This window comes from Petaurus breviceps, unplaced genomic scaffold (genome assembly GCF_028583685.1).
Source record: "Petaurus breviceps papuanus isolate PSGF00001 unplaced genomic scaffold, PetGlider_PUasm1.0 90865, whole genome shotgun sequence".
In the NCBI taxonomy this organism is placed as follows: Eukaryota; Metazoa; Chordata; class Mammalia; order Diprotodontia; family Petauridae; genus Petaurus; species Petaurus breviceps.
In genome coordinates, this window is record NW_027187367.1 from 4,135,225 (window position 1) to 4,140,793 (window position 5,569).

General features: G+C 37.3%; 1 protein-coding gene across 1 annotated transcript in view; it reads right to left on the minus strand.

Annotated features, from left to right (window-relative positions):
- Positions 1-5,569, minus strand: part of CDSN (corneodesmosin) — a 189,233-nt gene that overhangs the window by 29,070 nt on the left and 154,594 nt on the right. The window lies entirely within an intron of this gene.

A 5,569-nucleotide genomic window follows, 5' to 3' on the forward strand; every position in this document is an offset into this window, starting at 1 on the left:
AATTAATATTTTCTCTTTTTTTTCAATGGGATAAGAGAAAATTGATTTTTTTCATTAAAAATTTTTTTCATAAAAATAAGAGTATCCTCTGACAGAAGCAACTTCCCCCCTCCACTCCCCCCCCCCCACTTGCAAATTCCTAGATTTCTTGGGTGCTAAAATTAACAGGAAAGTCAGGACTGGGGTGAATTCTGAGCAATCTGGAATTCTCTGGAGTTGTTCTAGTGTCCTATGAGTGGAATATTTGGAAATATAGTTTATCATGCTTTATAGGAGACACAATTAACCAACAAGAGAGGAAACCAGAGATGGTTCTTGGCAGTACCACTGGGAGAAGGTCACAGGAACATTGAAGGCATGCCTGTGCTATATGCCACCCAATAAGAGTTTGGAAATAGTTCTAATTTGTTAGCTAGGAGGTACAGATTATTCACCCCAGTCATCCAACCAAACAACAGAGAAAACTGAAGCTCTGCAAGATGATTTTTCTCAGTTTCTCACTTGTCCTTAACACAAGGACATTGAAATGTATTTCCTAATTTTAAAAAAAAAGCCTTTTGGCTGTATATATGGAAAATCAAGCACAGAAAAGGGGAGAGGGAGGGAGATGGGATAAAGCTGTGACATCAGGTCCTTTCCAATCTTGTATTTCTTACTTTTGTATTTATATTTAGTGATCTATACATATAGTAATCTATATACATAAATCCTTTTGGAGTTACACTAACAAAGGAAAGAAATTTAGATTCCTTTGAAATTGGGAAGAGGGGAGGGAAGAAGGGGATGGTAACAAAGCTACTTGATAAATTATGAATTATTATTGAGAATAGTTATACCCTGTGACTGAAAAACAGGGAAAGGCAACTAGAGGCAACCTGGTCTCAACATACTAGATAGTAACCAAATTGCTCAAGCCTGGAAAGGCCAGTGTCTGTCCATGCATAAAGGCTCAAGTTTATAGCTCAGGGTTCCTAATGCCACCTGGCGGTTTGCCTAAATATAGCATCCCAAGGAGTTATTACAGCTGTGCCATCCTTTCCCCCCCACTTACTCCCCACCAAAGTGCCCTCTGTTTGTGGGCACATGGCCTTTAGGAGCTCATCCTTGAGATTTTTAGAGGGTGGCAAGTAATGAAAACTTTTTGAGGTGAAGGCTATTTCTTATTTTTTTAAAAATCAATTTAATTTTCAGTTTCGAATTTCCTCCTCATCTCCCTCCCATTCAGAAAACAAGAAAAATAAAACCTATTACTTGCATAGTTGATGATATATCTGAAAAATCCTAGAGATTCAACTAAAAAGCTAGTTGAAACAATTAATCATTTATCAAAGTAGCAGGATATAAAATAAAGCCATATACCTCATCAGCATTTCTATGCATCACAACAAAACTCTGAAAGGACAGTAAGAGATATTCCATTTTATATAACCATAGATGGCACAAAACACCTGGGAGTACACAAACCCGGGAACTACATGGACATAATTATAAAACACTTTTTATGTAAATAAAGTTAGATTTAAATAATTGGAGAAATATCAATTGTTCATGGGTGGGCAGAACCAATATAATAAAAATGACAATTCTGCCTAAACTAATCTACTTATTCAAAGCTATCCCAATCAAATTACCAAAAAAAGTTTGTTTTATTGAACTAGAAAAAAATAACAAAATTCATTTAAACTAACAAAAAGTCAAGAATAGCAAAGGAATTTAATGAAAGCAAATATAAAGGAAGGAGGTTCAGCAATATCAGATCTTAAAATGTATTATAAGGTGGCAATTATAGAAACTCTATCTGGTACTGGCTAGGAAATAGAAAGTTAGATTATGGAACAGAGTAGACAGTAGTAAATGATTATAGCAACTTTTTGTTTGACAAACGTAAAGATTTATTTGGGGATAAGAATTCACTATTTGGTAAAAATTGTTGGGGAAACCAGAAAGCAGTCTGGCAGAAACTTCGTACAGACAAATATTTTGCACCATTTACCAAGATAAGTTCAAAATGGATACATGACCTAGATCAAAAGGGAGATATAAGAAAATGAGAAGAACATGGAAGATACTACCTATCAGACTAATGAACAGGAAAAGAATTTATGAATTAAAAAAGAGATAGAGAGTATTGTAAGATATAAAATGGATAATTTTGATTACATTAAATTTAAAAGGGGCTGTGCAAATAAAAGCATTGTAGCCAAGACTAGAAAGAAAGTAGAAAATTGGGGGAAGGGTTAGACTTTTATAGTTTCTCAGATGAAGGTCTCATATCTCAAATATATAGAGAACTTTGTCAAATGATAAGAATATGAGTCTTTCCCAAATGGATAAAAGGTCAAAGGATATGAATAGGCAGCTTTTGGATGAAGAAATTTTGGATGAAAAAATGTTCTAATCATTATTGGTTAGAGAAATGCATATTAAAACAACTTTGAGATATCTCACACTAATCAGATTGGCTAAAATAATAGGTGAAAATGACAAATGTTGGAGGAAATATGTAAAAATTAGGACACTAATCCACTATTGGTGGAACTGTGAATTGATTCAACCATTTTGGAAGCAATCTGGACTTATACCCAAAGAGTTATAAAGGTATGTAATTTGACCTTTCACCCAACAATACAACTGTTAGGTCTGTTTCCCAAGGTGACCTTTCAACAAAATGTAAGTGCTTAGTAGATGACTAATGGGTAACAAAACTACCAGTTAGCACCTGTTCCTGCACCTTACACAGGTTTAAGCTCTCTGTGATGAAGCTGGGACCCCAACTTGCCCTGCACTTGCTGGTCCATACGGTGTGTTCCTAGCCAGACCCTGTCACAGACTTTTCTGTCTGTCTCCCTATGCTGTCTCCCTATACCTGGGCTGGAAAAAATAACTGACTGTGAGTTTTTTTTCCTTGATTTCCCCATCAAGATTCAGTCTGGTACATTTTCTCAAGATGTTTGAAGGAATTTTGGTGGGTAGCTCACTACTTCTTTCTGTTACTTTTTCACCTTGGATCCACTATCCAGAAGTTATTCTTTTATACTATTATCTGAAATTTGTAAAGAACTATGTTGATGTTGGTATAACACTTGCATAGACCTTGAAGTAATACTAGACTATGAACAGTGCCTTTCTGGTACATTCAAAAACAAACACAAACTACCCCACCTCCCAGCCCCTCAGTCAGCTGCCATTTGTTTCTCATAAATATTCTGTCTCTGGATTCCAAGGCAGTCTTGTGGGTCTACACTGGAATATTTTCATTAATTACCAAAATTACAAAAATTCACTCTCTACTCTGCTCAACACCCATCCCAGAATTAACCAAGAAAATCTCTTCCCCAGAGGCGATTTCCCCTATTCAATCTCAAACCACAAACTTAGGCATAGGCAAAATCACTGATATTAATTATTTTAATTTATTAGCAGTATCAAATAAGAAACACAGTTAAACTCTTAAATAAGAGTTCACTGGTGCTCACAGAAAAAGTTACTTTAGTGCCCTGAAAAAGTAAGGGAAAGAAAAGCTGCTGAATGTACTTCATGCTCACAAACTGCCAATAACCATCACCAATTGCCATAGTTGCTGGTTACCTGGTCTCAGTTCCAGTTGTAACAGCTCCTCTGTCAGTCTGTCTTCTCCTATTCTCAGATCCACATATGCATCTGCTTGTGTCCCCCATCTTGCCTCCAATATGATGTCCCAAAACTTAAGGGACAGGCGCCATCCTCAAGATGTCTAGAATTCCAAAACAGACAGGTTTTCTGAACATCTGAGCCCTCCTTGGAATGTGTTCGAACCTGATTTCAAGAATTCTCTATCCTTCCAGAAAAGTCTTCCAAAGAGTCCATGATCCCACTGAAAACACAGGAAAGTCTTTATGATCTCACAAGGTTCTCAAAAGTCTCTGCAATTCTGGGTCCCAGCAACCTGGAGCTACACATTAAAATATCTCAGCCAGTCAACAAGTATTTAATAAGGGCTTACTAGGTGTCAGGCATTGTGATAAGCACTAGGAACACAAGTATAAGTATAAAGAAAAACAGACCCTGACCTCAAGGAGCTTATATTCTAATGGGGGAGGAGATAACATGAAAAAGGAGGATGAAAAAGGCAAGGTTATAGGTAGCCAGGATGGGAGCAGATAGAGAAAGGCCAAAGTCTTGGTAAGGAAGAACACATAGAAGACCTCCTTAAATGAAGGTTCTGGAAGTATCCTGCAATCAGAGTCTGCCCCAGCAGACAATATGTCCAATGTGTGAATTCCTGAGCTCTACGTGAAAAGCTAGGAAATGGTGAAGGAAGTTCAAAAGTACAACCTGGAGGGGTGGCCAGGTAGCACAGTGAGTAAGAGCCCCGGCTCCAGTGTTGAGATGACCTGGATCAAATCCCGCTCAGATACTCAGCACCACACCCAGAAATAACTGGCCATGTAACCTTGAGCAAGATACTTAACCCTGATTGCTTTAAAAAAAAATTTTTTTTTTTAAGTACAACCTGGAGATGTCACTTATGGATGTATGATTGAGGAAAACAAGAAACAGAAGGACAAGAAAGTTCGGTTTGGTCTAAACCTTTTGAAACTGTATAAAGATTGGTGGTTTGATGATGTGAACAAGTTTTTGAGGACCTGGCCAACTGCCTCATCTTATACATCAATGCTGACCTATAGAAACCCAATAAGCCACTTGTCCTTCAACCTGAAAAGCTATGGAACAATCCTTTCCCAGGTGGTATGTCTCAACAGGTCATCATCAGATACTGATTTCATTTGCCAGTAGAGGATGGACAATGAGGCTCATTATACCACATGAAAACTGTAGTTCTTGTTTTGAAGTAGACTGTCACTCAAAAGTTCAAAGACCCCATGCATGGAGCTAAGTTTTAAGTATCAAAGAGCTACTGATCTATGTATTTTGACCAGAGCCACACTGGACACTACTTTTCAGAGATGGGCAGTGTAAAGCCAAGCACAAGCAGTTTTCCAGAAGAATGTGGCTGTGAACAGCTTTCAAGGTTCTGATTACATAGTATAGTGAACACTCTATTTATTCAATAACAAATCAGAGCAAAACATTCACAGAAAATCAAGGTACAGCATTTACATGTTACAACTTATCACAGGAAATCAAAATACAGTATTCAACATGTCACAACTCAACAACTTATCACTAAAATGACCACATAGTTTACACCAGTGGTCACAATAGTTTTCAACAAAGTACAATCATTTAGTAACTCAATCATTCAATCATCCTTAAGGAGGCTTGCCTCCTTAAGGGATACAAAATACAAAAGTCAAAGCACTCCACCCCTGGATAGTCTCAATTGGACCTTAGTTTCCAATCATAAACAAAGTATATTTTTAATCAATCAAGGAGTCCTTAATTCAATCACAAAGTACAATAGTCCAAGTCCCCCACCCATGGGGTACAATTATGTTACAACTTCAACAGTCATTTTAATCAATCCAGCATATATCGTTTACCTAGTTCAGGGGAACAAGTCAGCACCCTGAACTTCAGAGAATGCAAACAGAAGGTACCACAGAAAATAGCACAATTAAGCAGACGG